Source organism: Coturnix japonica, chromosome 4, assembly GCF_001577835.2.
Source record: "Coturnix japonica isolate 7356 chromosome 4, Coturnix japonica 2.1, whole genome shotgun sequence".
In the NCBI taxonomy this organism is placed as follows: domain Eukaryota; kingdom Metazoa; phylum Chordata; class Aves; order Galliformes; family Phasianidae; genus Coturnix; species Coturnix japonica.
The window spans coordinates 5,634,907-5,655,530 of NC_029519.1; the positions used below are offsets into that span (position 1 = coordinate 5,634,907).

Here is a 20,624-nt window from a genome sequence, read left to right on the forward strand (position 1 = left end):
GAAAATTAATTGGCATCTTTCAACTTCTCAACTCCAACCAGATCTGCAGACTTCTGAGAGTATAAACTTTCATGAAATTAATTACCACTTAGAGAAGGAGCTCTAGAGAAAGCAATGCCAAGGTTAACATCATTTTTGTCATGCAGTGATAAAATCTTAATGTCCCCTACAGTTTTTTCTTTGTTTTTTATTCTGTTAAATGATTGCATGCTGTCTTCTAAGCACTTTTAGTTGATATTAACTTACACTAAAACTCAAAGCTAGGTAAGAGATCTATGACTTAAATGAGGAGAATATTTCCATGTGTTTTTAATTACCGATTTAGAAATACCTACATCTAAATGCTAATGCTGACATTCATAATATGAATAAAAACACTTCTATGTAAATGAATGCTAATATAGCAAAATGGCAGTAACGTGCCGACTACACCACGACATTAGTCTTTCCTTCCTAAATCCAGCTATGACCTTCTTCTGAGTAGCACACACGTCCAAAGAGTTTCTGGAAAAAAGACATTATATAAGGCTTATATAAAAATTCCACCTGCCTTTTTCTGTTTACCTTTAGCTGTTGGTTCTTTACCTACCTAATCTCAATTAATATAGTAACAAATATCCTAGATCACTTCACTTACCACCTTTTGCCCTCTTTCAATTCTCTCATTCTCTCTTGCAGCATGAAACACCATCACATCAACGTACTCAAAAGGTTTCTTTATGACACTGAATAACTACTAAATGCCTTTTATCAGTACACACTGATCCCACTCTCTCTAACAGGATTCATTTTCTCTCAACTGCTACATATAATAAATACCTGTTGTTCATTTCCTTATCAACATTTTGCAAGTCTCTTCTGTGAAGTTTACAACTTCTAAAAATTCCTTGCATATGAAATAGCACAACCACCCTACTTCTTGTGAAATTTATCTAGATAGAATTAGAGATTAGAAGGTCTTTCCTGTGATGCATGTACATAATATAGTATGTACTGATTTGGTGCAGGCTTCCTAGTTTAAATTCTGTGACCAGCAGAAACAACAGAAAAGGAGCTTCAAAACAGCGGTTCAGTGTAAGGCATGTACTTCTTCAAGATCTCCTACAGCAAAATTTAGTGGACCATCCAGAGTTTTACAACTCTGCTTCCGCAGAAAGCTAATTCAACATCAGTCTCAGGACACCTCACATGGAATGCAGCTCACCCACACCCACCTGTCTGCTGACTCGTGCCATGTAGTCTGGCTTCTCTGCAGCTTTACTGTCCCCCTTGCTCACTGTGGGACTGTAGATATTATGTGTTTGAAAAATGCACTTTACCAGCTTCACTGAACAATGAAAATCGTTGCTTTGTGCTTTCAAGTCTCATTTGGTTACTGCATTGTTTCTGAAAGTTAAATTACTTTCTATCAATTGCTGACAATCCTCCTGTGTTTTCTAACCTCTGTCAGTTATTAATTTCCTTAATATATTATCTACTAGCTATTCTTCTCTGACATACTAAACTTAAACCATGTTAAAATTCTCTTTTATATAACACTTAGATATAACATTGCAATTCTGCACTGATAAGTGAAAATGAGTTGCATACATAAGTATGAACGGGGAAATGAGAACTACCAAGCAGACTTAAGAACAGCAAATATCTACACTTCTTTCACTCATATACAAACCAGTAAAATCAAATTCTAGTTAGTAAACAACCATGTTTTCAGCTTTTTGTTTATCTGGTGAACAGCCAGGAGATGCTCTACTCATTTATTCATGCTCCCATCATCACAAATTTGAAGCACAATATGCATTAAAGATCAGGTTAAATATTTTCTTTCTCCTGATTATATTATGGGAAAAAATGATTCCCCATGACTACTTCCTTAGTTTCATCTGTGATGAGAACATTAAGAAAAAGGAATTTCATATGCATTTCCTTTATTAGTAGGAATGACAAGGTAAGCCTCATTTTGTCTGTTGTTTACTTCCATTCTTAGCCCTTTCCATCACAGAAAATAAAACATAACTATTACATATACTCTTCAAATTTTACTGGAATCTTCCATCAACAACATCTCCTTATCAAATCAACTCCACTTGGTTTTGTTTTCATTTTGCAGGTGAATTATATTCATTTTTACCTGCTTTTCTCTTTCTGCATTTTCAGAATGTGGCAATACAGCCATTCTTACAAAAAAATTGATTGGGACCCACCAATAGTTCCACAGGGAACTATGCCACTCTGGTATCATTAAAAAGGAAGGCAGTCACACACAGGCTTTTTATCCACCATAAAACAGCTGGGCAACGAAATATCCCACTTCTTCAGATAATGAAACTAATGTGAATATAAAACTTGAAATATTATATTAACATTTCACATCAGCTGGATGGGAAGCAGGAACACAAAGACACATAGAAAAAATTCTGCTCTTCAAGTTTCCCCAGACTGAAAATGCAGAAAAGACTGATAGGGCAAGGTTAGCTTGACTGTGTGCAAAGTAGCAGAATAGGGTCAGAATAGTTTACTGCTGAGTGTGCAGAAAAATGAGCAAGTCATTCAGGGATAAATCTTGGCCTTGAGCATCTCTTGAATGCAGAGAATTAAATTTGTTAATAAGGACAAAAACTGTCTGATAACCCTCCTCTATTGCAACGTGGAAGAGATTTTGGAATCCTCTGTCCTGCAAGATGCCTTCTAGCCTTGAAATTTAAAATTTCCTGTTATAGATAAAACCTTTGCTTTTCAGGTGTTCCCTCCTTTCCCCATCCTCTCAGAACTCTACAGTACAACTCTATATCAAATTTTACCACACAAACAAGAAAATGAATTCAGGTGAAAGAAAAAAAAGCCAGGAGCTTCTGCTCTGGGTACAAGAGAGTAGGAACTTGTCTGCCAGATAAAATGAACAGGAAAATACATCCTTAGTGCCACAAAAATAAGACTAATCCATCAGATACTTTATGCCCAAAGCTGGCAATGTCCCTTAGAATTATATTCTGTTGCATGTAAACAGTTCTAACTATAAGCACCTTCAATTTCATGAACTTTTTTTTTAAACACTTGAATTAGTTTTATCATACAAACAAGAAAGTCAGTATGCTCACATGAATTTTAGATTCATGCCTTTTAACTATCACCCACTTTTTCCTTGGATTTCCTCATAATAGGAAGGTGAAGGAATTCTGCTTACTTTTAAAGCTGAAGCAATGAAAACCATGAACTGTTACCCTGCAGCAGAGTGGTGGAGATTGCAGAGCACACAGTGGCAAGCCTGTTTTATTGCATTAAACTTTTAGTCAAAGGACATGTTCCTTTTACTTTTATGTTTTCTTGAACTGGACTTTTTTTAGATAGCATTTTCTAAAAGACAGGACTAAGATGTATATCTTCTAAATGCTGATAATTGCTATTGATAATCATTCACTTTTCTTGCATATGCTAGATATTTATGGCAATGAAGTAACTTTAAAAGCCTCATATTTCATTTGTCCTTTAAACCATGCTATCACTGCACATTATGAATGAAAAACTGAATTTTGAAACTTCCCTACATAATAATTCAACAGAAAATAGCAAGGCAAACAACAGAAAATAGAGAAATGCCTGCATTTCAGCATAACAACTTGACCTGCAAGTTCAATGCACATCCTGTAACAGCACTCATGTGGTACTGTGATTTAACATCCGTACATGAGCAATACTACACCAGAAACACACTAGAATTGTTCAAATGGAAAAAGGAATGCTATGATGTAAAGACTGCTTAAGTATATTCTACTTAGAAACTCAGTCCAAAGACATTCCAAGTAACAGATATAAATCTAAAAATTAAAGAAGTGTTAAAAGAAAAAGTATGATATGCAGGGTTATAGATCCTTCTTATGAAGAAGCTCTCCAAAAGCTCAATTCCTGTGTAAATTAATAAAATAGAAGCAAGCACAATCATGACTCCAGTATGTGGTATTATGTATGTGCCCAAGACAATAAAAAAAACTTACAAGAACAAAAACACTGGTTGGAAGTAATAACACTATTTCCATGGCAGCATACAATTAAGGGCAAGAGTATAAAGGTATTTCAACTCCTCAACCCCCAGAGCTGATAAATGTCTAGTAGAATTACTACCTACACATCTAAGTGGCACTGAAAATCTCAGTATTTTTAAAATTCAAGGTCAAAAAGTAAGCATTTAAGCAAACTACATAACCTCTGACTTCCTGGGTCTAATCCTGGTAGTTTAGCTAGTAGCCAAGCTCTCTTTTCTTTCTTCTTTCTGAAAAATAGCTTAATCATCAAGTTTGACTTTATGTAATTAAAAGCAAACAACTCATGGCCTATAACCGACAAGTGAGGATAACTAACTACTAATTTATATCCTACAGACTGTATATTTAATCAATAATACTGATATTGTCCATATCCAGATAAGACACTATAACAATTGATTCTTGTATCTCCATCCCTCCTGCCTTTGTAAAATACACTCTTTGTACAAAAGCACACCTTGATTCACATCCTGTGTTTGTAGTATTTCTCCCTTACTGTGCATTCATACTGTCAGGGTGCCTTGTCTTGCCTTTTCTGCCAGATGACCCACGAGACGGCCATTCATGCTAACTACAAAAAGGCTCAGAGAGTAGAGCTTAGCCCTCCTTTTGCAGGAATAAACAAGTAGAGGGGGATCTAACTGCAACCTGTGACTGCCTGAAGGTGAAGGAACAACACAGCTGAATTCTTGTTTATGCAGATGGTATAATAAGGGACAATAGTTAACAACCGCAGCTTAAATGTAGGGGAAAAAAAAATCTTCACTGCAAATGTAGTGCAACAGTAGAATGAGGTAATCAGGCAGTTGCACAAGATTTGAGGACCTGGTTTGACAACACAGCTGGCTTCATCAAGGAGGTGACATTTATGCTTCAAAAGCTGGAGATTGTATTATATGATTGCCAGAAGACCCTTTTAAATATATCATCAATTCCTACTTCCCAGCAAGCACATATAAGGGATTCAGAAAGAATAAATATTAACACTAGTTATTTTGGGCTCACCATTAGTATTTATATACATACTCTCAGCAGCTCTAAATATCAAGGCTATGATTTCAGAGATGTTTTTCAAATGGGAAAGTTCTGGTTCTTGTGGGGGTTTTTGTTGTATTTTTTCCCCCTCTTTGCCAATTTATCATGTCTAATTTATTCAAAGCTTAAGCCAGAATTTTTTCAGTGAGACTTCTTCATAAGTAATTACATATAATGAAAATAAATTAAGATCTATTATTTATCTCAGTTTCTAAAACAGTTATTATGTGCCCTTAGGCTAAAATATATACAGAGAAAGTAAACAAAATTCACAGATATTCTCTGATCCTTCTATTTGGTGTACCCAGCAGAGAATAAGTCAGGTCACTTCTGGCCTGTGCATATGGGTTTCCTAGCAAAACTGCCTGGAGGAGCACCATGATGCAGATGCAGTGTGCACATGTAGATCAAGACTCTCAATTACACCATTACACATCTGCCTATGCTACAGACACAGCCAAGGGGACTTCAGTCAGCACAGTGATGGGTGGAAAAAAAAAAAAAAAGCCTTCTGCATTATGTAAAAGTAAATAAATAAGAAGCTCTCAAAACTTTTCCCCATCATCTCTGCTAAAAGCACAGAGATGAAGCTATGCAAGGACAACAAAGGGAGGCAAAAAGAAAGGGAAAATGGAGACAAGTTAGCTGTCCATTCTTAATTTGATTATGTCTAGAACATGTTTCTAATATGTTCCCAGTTAAGTGGCAGTTTCTTGGAAGGCAATATCAGGCTATTAAAGTATTAACTTCAGCTTTCCTTTAAAATAAAATTGACCAATTCATCCAGAAACACACTCTTAGAGAGTTCAATTTCTGAAGATAGCTTTACATGCAGTCTATGCATACAGCTAATATATTCTTTACTAGAAATTGACCGAGAAGATGCTCATAAAGGAGGACATCCAACCAGTGATCCCAAGCCATGTACACTTTAAGCCAGCTGAGAGGGAAAAAAACAAACCACAACACAGAAAAACAAGTATTAAAATGCAAAGAAGGATTTATGAACTGAATTTATTTTTTTATCTACCAGTCAGTCTGAGTTGAAACATGAATAACCAATTCAACATTGCAATGGTATTCAAATATTTGACTCCAATCCCCTATTGCTTCTAAATTCACTCCGAAGTCAAGATTATTAATTCCTCCTGACAGAAAATCAAGATTTAATGATCATCTAATAGCCCTTAGGAATTACTAAGTAAACTTAGATGATAACTCAAACAAAACAGAATGATTTTATATATAAAGAAAAATATAATGCAAAATGCCCATTTATGCATTTTCTTTGCAGCAGCAACCTTTTTTTTTTTTTTTTTCCCCTCCTTTCTTTCTTTAGAAAATTAAGAGCAAAGGAACGTTTGCTATGCATAGTTAATGTGCAAGTGAAAACGGGGACCTTCGTTTCCTGTGGACATTTTTACACATTATCCACTGCTTGGATGAAACAGAGGAACAGCATACCTTGAAAAGAGCCCACAGAAGGAAAACACATGCAAAAATTTTAACTCAATGATTTTGTAGCAATAACAGCACTTAGTTAACGACAGCATCACTTTTAAGATCAAGCTGTCAACTCACTGAGCAACATTGTTTAAATAACGTGCTTGCAAAATTTTATAGAGAAACCAACTTCAACTTACTAAAACTGATATGCTGTGACTTTTAGGTAATTTTTTAAGCTTTCAGATCATGACTGCAGGGAAGCAACATTAAAAGTAAAAGCAGTGGAAAAATGGAGAGGCAAATTTATAGCCTGTGCATCAATTTCTTCTGCCTCAGAGTTTCCTTTGTTGGCAGAAACGCTTTACGGCTTTTTGCTCCTTTCCATCAATCAAACATCCGCTCATACACACATCATCCTGAGATGTCCAGAATCAACAAAGCAAGAATTTCACATTTCAAAATTCATTAATATTTCAGGAAAAACATTAAATTATGAAATCCATTATTAGCCTGTGACTAACCCGTAGATTGCTCTATTGACAGCACTGAATGTGTATGTAAGAAAACACATACAGAAGTAGGGGTGTCTATACCTACACACACACCTGCAACTCTAACATTTTTGTTCTGCCAGACATTAGCTAATTGGCTAAAAAAAGTTGATGTTACATATACATCACTATTAAGTGATGGTGAAGTGTCTTTTTTCTCCTTCAGACTATATGCATATACTTTGTTTCTAAAGGCAAATTAAATTTGACGTTTAATTTAAAAAGCAGGTTACCCTAATCTAGAGCTCTACTACAGCAACACCAGTAAAGGAGTGAAGCTTTCCATAGAACAAAACCAATTTTTTTCTTTTCTTTTTCATTTTGAGATAACTTTAGTCATAAGTAATTGAAAATGTAATTTAGAATTCATTACTTTTGGTGGTTAATTACAGAACAGTTCCAAAAGATGATCTAATAAAAATGAGTAATTTTCCCTGCAACATGGTAACAGAATAAATAACATATAACGCAGTACTTTTATTGCATTAAAAATATTAAATGTACACCAACATGCAACACAGCCTTGTTGTCTCAGCGTTACACCTACAAGCACATTCTAGTGATCATTACAGAAGCAGAACTACGTGGCCAAACGCATGGAACTTGGAAAAGGCATTCTTATATTGTGCACCTTCCTCTTAATTGGTCACAAATGCAAAATGTTTTTATCCAATTATGACTGAGCAAGTATTCCAAAAGTCTTCTTAAATAGAAATTAATGTATTTCCTAACTGCATCAGCTTAAGAATGCAGCTGAACCAAGGTTTTACCTCCATTCTGTATTTTCCATCTCTTTTTTTTCCACAAGGAAAATGGAAGGTATATATTTAACCAAGATAAAATATTTGATTTAGAAAGATTATGAAAATCTTTTTGCAGTCATTGGGTCCAATCCACCTCCAGCTATTTTGCTGCAAAAGAATCCATGACCTCACTCCTCTTTCACAAAGGGCACAGAAGATAAATGAACTCTTTGCCCATGTTCCTGATTACCAGAAGTGTGAATTAACCTAAACATTTCTCCATTAGTCCCCAGAACGTGCATCTTTTCTTTCCAAAGTGTCAGTAGACAGAAAGGTTATCAGTAGGAACACAGTTGATACAATTAAAGCCTTGGGAACCTTTTTTTTTGTCTGCAGATCTTTAGAATAATTTAAGTGGATTTACCATAGCTGAGTGGGAAGAACCGAAATGCACAGGCCATATAAGAAATTAGCTGTATGCTTCAGTGTAGCAAATCTTAAATTGTCAGCATTGCACCTGAAGTTAAATTTTCTATTTTGATAAGGTGTTTTACTTTAGCCTATCATATGGAGTTTCCTAATAATTTCAGTTCTGTATGGCACAGAAAAATTTTAATTCAGGGTATAATATTCTCAAGGACATGTGTCCCTGCACAAAAATTGGAGTCTCTGTGTATACTCTCAAGAATTGTTTCATGATATATTGTACCTGACAGTACTTAGCAAGAATGTCACGTATCACAAATATTGGTGAATAATGCACAGTGCAAAGACTGCGAATGTCAGTATAATATTTGAGGTATCTCAACACTAACACACAGGATCTGAAACATTTGCAGAGACACTGTCATGATACCACGCCTACCGCACAGCAGTGCTTTCAAGATAAGTTTATTAGGATGTCTTTAAATACTTTGTTTTATAAACCATAAATACCACATCGCTGTCTTTTTTCATTTGTACATCATCTACTGAAGAGATGGAAAACTCAAGATGCCTGTGGGTTTTGCAATGGTAAGTCACCTTGACTGTACTACTACATTTCTGCTTAAAACTGGAAGCAGCCAGCTTTGACATAACAGCAAAAACACCAGAATTATCTCTCATCACACACATATTGCTTTTTTTTCACCTCTTTTCTCCTAAAGCCTCTAAACACTGTCGTTAATACTTAATATTTCTTTTTTTGATCATAATAATATTTCTTTAAAATGACTCTGTAAAGAATCAAAAGACTTCAGACCACATAAGAATTTGCATGAAAACATGAACTAACATATTTCAGCTTATGAATTTTCAGGTTATACTTCTAAAAATCAACATTACCTTAAAAACAACTTTTTGCTCTCTATATAACTTGTATTAAATAGGAATAAATTGATATATACCATGAAACCATCACTTGCCTCTATGGAAATAGTTTCCAAACTGACCTCTCTCAAAGAGGGAGTATAAGATGTATTTTATTTTGCTTTGTGTTTAGATGAGGAATCACGCAGCCAGAAATGAAACTGGCCACTGATTGATTCAACATATGCTGCAGATAAAAAACATACCAGACATTTTCTGCTGTTTGAAAATTAAGATGCAAATATTTTTCATTCTCAGCAAAGAAGCTTCCAACTCTCATGGTTGAAAACATTATTCAGATAAAAATAAATTTTAACATTTTCAGATTACAAAATAACTACAGTTGTTTTTAGATTTAACCTTTTCTGTCAACACGTGGGAGTCAAGTTAATGAGGATGAAACATTCTAACTGATAGGCATGATGGGTCATCATAAGAGCAAAATTTACAAGTGAGAAACAAAGTTTAGACACTGATAAACCAAAACTACAATAATACCTTTCTCACTCAAACTACTTTGACATTTTGAAATGCTTTTGCATGCAGAATCAGTCTGATGTCCATTTAGGGTGAATGTAAAATTTCATTGCTGCATAAAAGATTTGTGCCAGCATAGAATTTTTATGTATGCACAAATGTTTCCACAGTCATATGTGTGTAATATTATGGTATACAGATGTTACTCTCATTTCCTGCACAGAAGTGACTTTTAAGTCCTGCATATTCCCACCATACAGTATCAAGATGAAGCAAGTGATAAAAAAAGACTGAATTTTTCAAATGATAAAAACGCTTTGACCTTTGCTGTAGAAGGGTTTCTACCTTTCACACATAATTTGCGCTACTGGTTGTCTGCGGCATGTTCTTAAACATATTACTCTTGGTCATGGTACATTTTACTCAGAGATTCGTCTGCTACATCCAAATACTGTCTGAGGTACTCCTCCATATGTTAAATGAAGGATTTCTCCACAAGTCCTTCTAAGAACTGCTAGAATTAGAGTAAGGGACACTGATAATCACAACAAGGATCAACTGTACTGTAAATCAGCAAATGAGACTCACACACTGGAAAGTACATATGATTATATTTCTGATGGAAGCATATGGATCAGTAAAGGAGGATAGTTCTGTTTGCATCTTGAGGATGTATAAAAAAAGTTTCTGCCTTAATTTATGCTGTTTGAAAGGCCTGAACTACTTTTCAAAACTTTATCCTTCAAAGGCATTCTTAATATTCAAAAAGACCCTGCTAATTAACTCCTAAAACTACCTCAATTCTAACCTGCTTCTCCTGCTCCTTAGAAAAGTTTTAATTACACAGATTAAGCACTGGGATTCCAGCTGTCACCTTCCAATAGCTTTCTTCCTTTTTAAATAAGGTGCTTTTGTGCCGATCTCTCCTTTGCTTTGAGAGGAGCTTTGGACAGGTTGTTCTTATGATTTAGCAATTCCATTTGACTATTAAAAAGGATGTGACAGTATGGAAAGCACATTTAACCAGTTACAGAACATTCTGCTTTCTTCTGAAATGTCGACAGCTGGCCATCAGAGTAGGTTTTATCCAACACAGCCAATTATTTGGATACTTAAGTGATACAGACCTTAATGTAAGGACATACTTTCAGCAGAAGGATGGATTTGGATGACCTCCACGGAGGCTGCTTCCAGAGCAGACTTTGGTTTGATCCTAAGAGAATATACATCAAATGACAGAATACTGCCATTGCTGTTCTAAGCCACTTTCTCAATTAACATTCAGTGGAAAAGAGTCAAAAACAAACAAACAACTGCTTCATAGGATCAGAAGACTTTTATCAATGCATTCACAACTATCACTGCTGTATGAATAAAGTAGGCAATACAATGGAAGAAGCTCCATGGAAATGTCAATGGAAAAAAATTGTTCTGACTTTTCCCACTGTGCAGGGCTTCCTGGGTCAGGCCACAGGACAGGATCTGCATTAGCAAATATCTGCATATAAACATACATAATGTTTTGCTACAATTCTTCCTCTTACAGACACTGTTCTTTAGCCAGGATGCTGAGCACGGGCCCTATTTCCTGATTTTTCTGTGGTCCCAAGCAATGGGCAGGTGATTGTATCACTAGATATGCCTGATAAGTAGGTACGTGCAATTAAACAAGGAGTGATACTGACCAACTGATAATAATGAGAATAAAAACCACTACAATTTACTACAAACCACTGGGCAGAAAAACACTATTAATACAGCACTTCACATGACATTTGAAGTAAATGCCTTCTAACAAAAAATCAGATTATTATATTTTAATCAAGAACTGCTTAAAAATCTCCAACAGCTCTGAGTTGCAGCTCTGATAAACCAGTGACATTCAGAATGTTCAGGAAACAAGTACATTTTTCCTAGAAGTAGACAGAAGAATCTACATATTTTGGAGCGTCATAAAATTCATCGGGATTTCAGATCCAGGCTAACTCAACACTGATGTATAACTGATCTACTCCAGGTACTGTCCTATGCAACACACTATGCTCCCTGCCATCAGCTCCTAGCTGTCTGCATCAATTTCTCATAATTAAAACAATAAGTTCTTCATTTCTCACTTGTCCCACCTTCCTTGCAACACAATTCCTAGCTCCTTGCTCACCCTGCCACCATGCAATGTCACAATGCAGCCTTTGGTAAGACCTCCAAGAGAAGTCTTCTGTCAAGGTAAAAAGAATAATTCCTGCAGAAAATGAGGCAGAAATGTTATAACTGTCAGTAAAAGTCTTTTTGTACCTAAGCTGCATATTTACCTCCAAGAAAACAGAGAAACTAGAATTATTTACTAGTGTATTATTATATATATTACTGAAAAATGAAGCAATATTATAAATAAAAAAATTCACTGTGTACACCATTTCTCTCTACAGAATCACTTGCTAACTGTTAACATCCATTTAATTCTCCAAAAAACACTTCAATAGCTTCAGTGTATTGAACTGAAGTGTTTGAAAACAGGGTGCGACTTGTGGTATTAAAAAATTTAATGATAAAATGCACAGCTTTATGAAGGCATGGAAACAACACTGTTCTGTACATTCCTGAAGACTTTCGTACTTTAAGAGAAAGACATTGTCTATAGGATTTAAACACAGAACCATATGAAAAGGTATTCAAAATATAAAGTTCCACAAACATGTTACAGCAAAATAAAATTTAATAAATTTAATCCTTAGTTACTGCATTCATCACCATGTGAGTTATCTCCACACTAAGAATTTACTTCATCAGTCTTGAATCCAATTTTAACTTCTGCCAAAACCTAGAACTGTACTATTATAAACAAAAAATGGAATGTACTTGTGTACTTGATTTCTACCACCATGTGGTTTCCTTGCAGGTAATCGCAGAAAATTTATTAAAATGTATCATATAAAAATGGCACAGCCATTTGTGATGAAAAGTCACAGCTCATTTTTGCAGTGATACCAACTACATAACCCTGGATCTTGCTGAAGCACACTGCCTCACAAAACCTTAATTCTTTCACTCATTATCATCCCCCTTCAGTCAACAACTACAGATGTTCACAAGACAGGTTGAAGAGAGATAAAGGAATAAGCTTTCCTGAGCTAGAGCTCTTTCCTCTTTGTCAGAAAATATGCAAAGACTGGGGGGAAAGATGTAAAGGGAAATATACCCAGGAAAAGAAGAAAAAAAATGACTGAGGATGAGAATAGTATTTATATGTGGACTGGATCAGCATATTTACTCTCTCCTACTATCTAATTCAAACTTTTTTTTTTTGGTATACGTCTTTAATGTTAAATTTGATTTACTTCTTTGTTATATATAAAAGATTAAGACTGTGAATACAAAGAGTTCAGCAAAGTTGACAGACCACATTTATTTTCGCAAGTAAATAAGCATCCCTCAAAAGACAACTCATTCTGGTTACAATTTCGTATTTTGATAGCTCACATCTTTAATCTGGCTTTGTTTGGTTCTTTAAATCGATGACAGGGTACAGAGTTGAGCTAGCAGTCATGATTAAGAGGTCAAACATTGAATTCAGTAGTTTTTTTTTTAATCTACTTCTTTCCTAAACTAGCAGTTCAGTGTCTTAACTTATTCATATCAGCAGGGGGCTATGGGTGAGCACTACCCCCTAGTCAAAAACACAGAGGCAAGTTTCATTATCATCTATTGATTGAAGTAAGCAAACTCAATAGGAGCTCAGATAATCCAAACACATAAATATTGCCTTTTGAATTCAATAATTGTCTTCTTTCCTTTCTTCTGAATCATCAATTCCTCTTTGAAAACCTTCAAAAAAAAAGTTGCTTTTTCTTTTTTTTTTCTTAATTTACTTTTTCAGGGAACCTCTTTTGTCCTTACACACAGAAAAAAAAAGCAGCAAAAAGGTACTCCCACAGACAGAGCCCGTTAAAAATCAGATTATTTCCACAGTATTCTTCTATTATTCACCTGCCAGTAAAATATGTACACCCATTGTCTCTGCTTGAATGCCTATTTTTATCTGACTGAGGCTATATGGTCATTTTTGTATTTATTACTGGGTTGTTTTTTTCCTTCTTCTAAAGCATGTTTTTCTGTTCTCAAAAACTGGGCCACATGCCTCTGAGGAGAAAGTAGTGCATTATTTCATTCCCACCTTTTCTTCTTTTTTGGCATCTCTGAGGCCTGCTATGCCCAGAAGTGCTTCCACTCAAGCTGGACCATCAAATCAATTATCACAGCAGTCTGCTTTCTAAATATGAATGGCAATGAATGACAACAGGCAAGGCAAACTTTCAGCTTTGATTTGTCATTGGTAATGTAAATTTTTTTGTTTTGTTTTATAGATGTTTGTTATAGTTGTAATTTGACCAATTCTTCCCCCTGCTGTCTGCAACTGCAGTGTGTTGATGTTGAGATGAAAAGCTTCACCTTTGCTAAGTCAAAGACACAAAGAAGGAGAAAAATGTTATAGGGAGCCATTATGAATACAGAGATTCTTTCTGCTACCCTCTTTACTGAAATCATTGTCAATGCAAAAGGATGCACCATAATTTCTTTTTTAAACCTGTTTTCATTTCTAAGACTCCACGATTTCAAGATGCAATTGTTTTTAACTGTTACTACACCATTTAACATGAAATCTCCATTTGCAATAACAAGCTTTTTTTCCCCCAGTTAGAGTTAGCATGGCCTTATGACAGTACTAAAAGATTAATTACTGTATAAAAGCTTGCACATAAGATCTAAAGTACGAGACAATGCAAGCAAACAGTAAGTTAGAAAACAAGAGGTCTTACACCTTACTTAATATTTAGCAATCAGTCACAGTTTGAAATCGATATTTTCTCCACAGATTCACTGTTTTCTTAATGAAAGAATTAAGCTATGAAACAAAGAGTAAAAATATTTTTTGTTCTTTCCTTCATTACCAAAACTGGTTCAAAAACATTCTATGAAAAGCTTAAATTATTTTTGGAGAACAGATCAAATACTACAGAAGTGGATTTTAGACAGCAACTGGGACACATTCAGAGTACTTTGGAGTGAATTCACCTGAAAGTTTTATTTATTGCCAGGATATATAATCTGATTAGCATTAGTGGAGAGATTGTATTGCCTATTCTAGAAGAAAACAATTTCAGCCAAGGACATACTAAGTCATTTCAGAAGTCACAGACACAAACGAAACTCAAACTTTTACTTAAGCCCTACCAAAAAACTCTTGGATTACAAATCAGTATTAATATTCTCAAAAAGGGAGGTTTAATGGTACCACCTAGTGGTATCCATGGACCATATGAGTCCATTATAGGAATGAGTACTAGGAAGGCTTCCTACAAGCTTTTGCTGAATACTAGAACTGTTTGTGATTTCTTCTGAGCCCTGGTTTTACATACATTTATTACTTTAGGATTGAAGAAGATGAAGACAGTAATTTTTTTGTTTTTCTTTTTTTTCGTCTTCCCCTTGCATAGTATTCAAAACTTATGCAAAACAGACTATAACTGACTCCAAAACAAATAATTCCATTTCTCCTCTAAGGCTGTGGAGCAATTTCATTCTGAACAAGAACTTTCCATGTGCCAGTTGTGAGTTATGCTTCATAAGAGAAATAACTACTCAAGAGTGAAGAGACGAGCTGCTTCGGAGCACATCCTCAGGCCTGATGGACTGACTACCTGTCAGACAATGTTGAAAGTAGGATTATGTCTGAAAAGGTTGACATACCACAGATTACTCTCTCTAAATCAAACACTTACTGTTTAGTTAAACGCAGTGAACTTTAATTTGATCATCAACATAGTAAATTTGTATTGATACTTTTTAGAAGGCTAAAGCAAGAGTCTGTATTAAATATTTTTAACTTGAAATACTGATAGTAAGAGCAAGCCCTTATTTATTTATATTTTTTTTTTCCTGAATTTTAGACAAAAGAAAAAAGCTAACAAAGTCCCAGTTCTAATTGTTTGAAACCAAACATAAAGGATATAGAAACATAAAAACTACTCCATTGGAATGGAAAGTGGAAATTGAAGTCCTGTGCGCATCTTATTCTTTCACTTTTTCTTTTCATTTCATATCAAGTATTGAACTGATGGAAAATATCATCGTTTAGATATTCAAGTCTACATGAGGAATTGGGAAAAAAAAACAACAAAACAAAAAAACCCCCACAAACCACTAAAATCATGAAAGCTAAGGCTTTGGGAGAATCAAATAATTTCTTAAAAACAAAACCTGTTAAAAATGGCATAAATCTTGTTCTGTTGGAATACAGCATAGAAAAGAAAATGCAGAAAGTGCCAAAAAATACCCAAATAGAAACATTCTGAACTTCCTAAGAATAAGGAAGTTGTTACAACCGTCTTGGGACTTTTCAGACTATCCTTTCTTCATAGATACTAACAGGTGAAACAGGCACTCTATGAGCAACAGAGAATACAACAGGAGAGGTGCAACTGTTTTCCAGTTAAGAAGAAAGATCCAAGATTGCACTTGATACAAAAAATGTCATGAGGAATATTTGTCCAATTTACAAGTTCCACATCTCTAAAGACTAACGGAATACTATTTGTTTCTAAGAGTACAGATGGGAGTAGAAAGACTATACAGGCTCAAGTTCTCTTTCAGAAAAAAACATCTTCAAGATAAAGATAACCTCATTTCTCCTATCATGAATAACAATGCTTAAGAAAAGTGTTGTCAGGAACATTAAGGTCACTCCAGAGCAAAGTATTGTAACTTGTACGCATACACTGTGAAGATAATAATGTATTTGCCTGACGACAATTACTTGTCTTTCAAGTACCTAGTTCTACTGTTTATTATCACTTGAGATTACATCACCTCAAAACCTACATCAGTATAACTACCAAAGCTGTGACCTCCTTTTTAGATAAATATACCAGAGAGCTCTTAGTATTTCAGCTTCTCATACAATCTTTTACAGAATGCCCCTGTTAACTATATCTTGGGGGAAGCTTTGAAAACAAACAAACAAAAACCAAACAATTAAAACAAAAACCAAACAAAAAAACCCAACAACATCAGATCAGATTGCTGGTAGATCGCAATTAATTTACTGCTTTAAGTTTGCAGTAATGTTTAGAAACAGCTGAAATCCTGACCTCACTTATTTGATTATAATACCAGTGACAATTGGTGACTAAATTTGAATAGTTACTTGTTTCTGCATTAAATGAACACTGCATTTTATTTCTTTCTTGTTTTCAGACTGCACATAGTAAGATTACATTTTTTCTGTTACCAGCAGAGGTCTGATGTTTTAGGGAAAGACGTCTCTGTATTTTATAATCTTCATTATCTCCACATTTTATAACTAGAATAATCACCATAAGTGATGAAGTTTTACCACATGCATTGTGTCACAAACCACCAATGTCATTCAAAAATCTCCAAAACAAAAAGAAAAATCAGTATAAATCCTCAAGGAAGATCAGATCCTGAAGAAACATTGTCAGTTTGATATTTTTGAATCTATTTTGTTACTGCAGAAATCTGCTCACTTTGACATACAAAAAAATAACAAAAGATCTGCACAATAAATAGACATGTTCCCTATTTCAATATATTTGTTCTAACCTAAATTTGTAGGAAGAGGTACAGAAAGACTGAGAATCCACTCCAGTAACATATTCATGAACTCAGAGGCACACAGACATTATTATACAATTTTATAAATTGACATATTTAAACAGAATTGTCTTCAACAAGAGAAGAAATCCCTAAAGCATTAAAATGTATAAAAAAACCACACGCTAAAAAAAACCAAAAATATCATAGCTCCAACTTGAAAAACACCAGCATCTTCTTTTATTGGTAAGCATTCATCTGGAATACATTGCAGAATATGTACGTGGTATTTAAATTACATTACCTAAGGTCGTCGCCTTCTGCAGTACAGTTTTGAAAGGACTAAGCAAAACCAACTCTTTCAAGGTTTGTGTAATTCTTTTGTTTTGCTTTTAAATAGAGTACAGCTCATTCTTAGACTTTGAATTTACTCAAAATATATTTCTATTATCATTATGTTGCACCAGTTCTTTACGCATCATTAAGAGTAGCTCCAACCTACTGGTAGCACCCTTTACATGAGTACTCAATGCGAAGTAACCTAGCAAAACATTTTTACCTATTAAGTAGCACTTAAAAACTATTAAGATAGTTTTTAGGATGTGAAGCTCCTACCTCAGCTACATATGTTATCAACTTAACAGCTAGTTTCAGAACTGCAATGGAGACACTGACACAAATGTACTACTCTCATGCAGGTCACAAAATGAAAGTAAGATACTGAAGCTGTCATAAACTTAAAAATATAAATCTTGCCAGAGAAAGATGACCTGTTCCAGCACCAGTGCTAGTGTATGTTAGTTTATACAGATAATACAAAAATAATAATAATAATAATTTAATAATAATAATAATAATAGTGCAGAAATACAGCATTTGTTTACTCATCCATTAAATGATGGAAGGGGAAAAAGTGTCTGCTTCTCAAAGGAGCTTTTAGATTTTTTTTAGATAAAGAGAGAATACAATGAACGCAGTCCTAGGAGTGATGGCATTACTATCTGCTTTTAATTCTGCTACTTGTTTGACTCTAGAACAAAACATTGGAAGAGAATGAATTCACTAAACTTCTATGCATTTAAAAGGTAGAGAATCTATTGTAAATGAAAAATTTAGTAGTATAGTTTTGGAGCAAAAAATACTGCAGAAGTACCTTAAGTCCACGAACAATTTACTGAAACAAAAAGCACTGGGACAATGATGCTACAGCATGTTCAAGTTAATTGTTTTTCAAATTAAAAAAAATAATAATCATGGACTTAAAAGCAAATAAATAAAGAGAACATCAGAGAGTATTAAGAATAAAACTAAATTTCTTCAATTGCACTGTCAGGTCCACATGAAGTCTCTCACACCCTGTACTCTTGGTGGACCTTTCCCAACACTTTTAGAAAGTTCATCTAGACTGTTCCTCCAGCAGGAAATGGTACCCTATACCCGTGTCTCTGCTGTTGGATGTTCTGGCATAGATTCTTAAATGAATGTGTCTAAAAAGATAAAATCAAAAAAAGTGAAAAGAGACGTGGTAATGAGATTCAAGCTTCTTACACAGGGACATATTGCCTAACTACACATCTCTGCCTACTAAGTTATCACCAGCTCTAAAAAGACACTTGCTTCTGCTATGCTGACCTACCAATGTAATTTTCTCCTGATTGTACAATCACAATTTTAAAATTTTTGTGCTTTGTTCTGTTACATTATAGTCAGTAGGATGAATACTAGTTTTGCATAAAGTGAACTACTTAAACTGTTACAGTTAAGATGACAGCCACTAATAAAGAAACTATGATGGCCTCTGTGCTGTGGTTATAGGCCTGTCAAATTCTAAAATACATGCCTATAACAGGATGGAACAGGCAATTCTCTATCTGCAAAATAACCATTTTGAAGTAGATATACATCGGTTTAATTAACTGCTGCGAAGTCGTACATTGCAGCAATGATTTTTACCTTTTTCTTTTATATTCATTATATATATTAAAATAAAAAAGCCAGCATACATGACTTTACTAATTAATGCTACAGTAGAAAAGACTGTCAAATATTCCAGTATCCAAATGCAAATTAAGCTAGCTTTGCATAAATTCATTTCATTCATTAGTTCTTATGCAGTTGGTAAATGAGCATGAAGCATGAGTATTCTTTCTCTGTGTCTAAAAGTTCTCTAATGTCAGGTACCACACCTAGATTCTATAATTAATTGTCTGTTTTTACATGTCCTCTCCTCTGTATACATAACTTCTAGACTGGAAGTTGTATGTTTCTAAATCCCATGAGTAAATTTATATAATAATTTCAATCAGATTCTTGTGTGGGACTAACATTTATAGTCTCACATCTAAACCTTTAGCTATTCCCTAAAAATTTCGTGTAATATTTTCGTCGGTGACTCTGCTTCCAGACCTGAGATTAGTTATCTTGTTGGCTTTCTTAGCTTCCATAGTTTCTGCATAGTCTCTGGGAATTTTCTTGGTCACCGCTGGGTAACAGATCTCTCCCCAAGTAAAAACAGAGAGGTAACATCTCTCATAGATATTTCTCATCAAGTTACAGATAAAAGTATATTTTGATTGTGGAATTCCTTCAGTTCTGAGAACAAAAGCATGCCCTGAATTAAGAATGATTGTGAAACAAGCAGCAGAATTTGTTTATGGCTATAAACAAATTAGGAACTTCCTTTTCACAAAATCAGGCATATGGCAAACATTTTATTCCAAATTATAGAATCTTTGCTATCCATATGTAAGAGAGCAGCAGAATTTGCTTCTACAGCTCCTCAAAAAATACAAAAAGAAATTAGCCAACACCAGTCTAAACCTAGCTGATTTATAAAATAGATGTACTCAATGTAAGTATCTTAGCCTATGACAAATAATTCATTTTCAACTAAGATTTTTAAGTATTTTTAATTTTTAACTTTTTTTTTTAATTTTTTTTTTTATTTTAAGCTCTAAGACGTTTCAAATAAAAAACTGAAAAAAACTACATATAACTAACATTCTCTAAGGGAAAAGAGAAAACTTAGCAGTTACTCAGCTATTCCTCAAATTTTCTCAAAACCAAACCTGCAGGCTGCAATAATTGTTCAGGGTGTATTTAGAGTATGTTATATTCTTCAAGAAAGTAAACCTACTCTATTGTAATTTGACTTTAATGACTACACCCAGTGCATCTTCCAATGAAATAGGAACATATTTAAGACTACTGCTTGAAAATGATGATCAGCTATGGTCCCAAACTGACTGTAAGAAATTAATGTTTTTCACCCACAATTAATTTTACTTCTGTTTTTAAAGATCAAGACAAACATGCAGTTACGTTTCAAAATGACATTTTTGACATACCATGAACTCATTATATTTTTGACC

The 20,624-nt window shown here is 34.4% G+C and overlaps 1 protein-coding gene across 1 annotated transcript in view; it reads right to left on the reverse strand.

Moving 5' to 3' along the window:
• The window catches only part of DIAPH2 (diaphanous related formin 2), a 153,218-nt gene that overhangs the window by 14,287 nt on the left and 118,307 nt on the right, over positions 1-20,624 (reverse strand).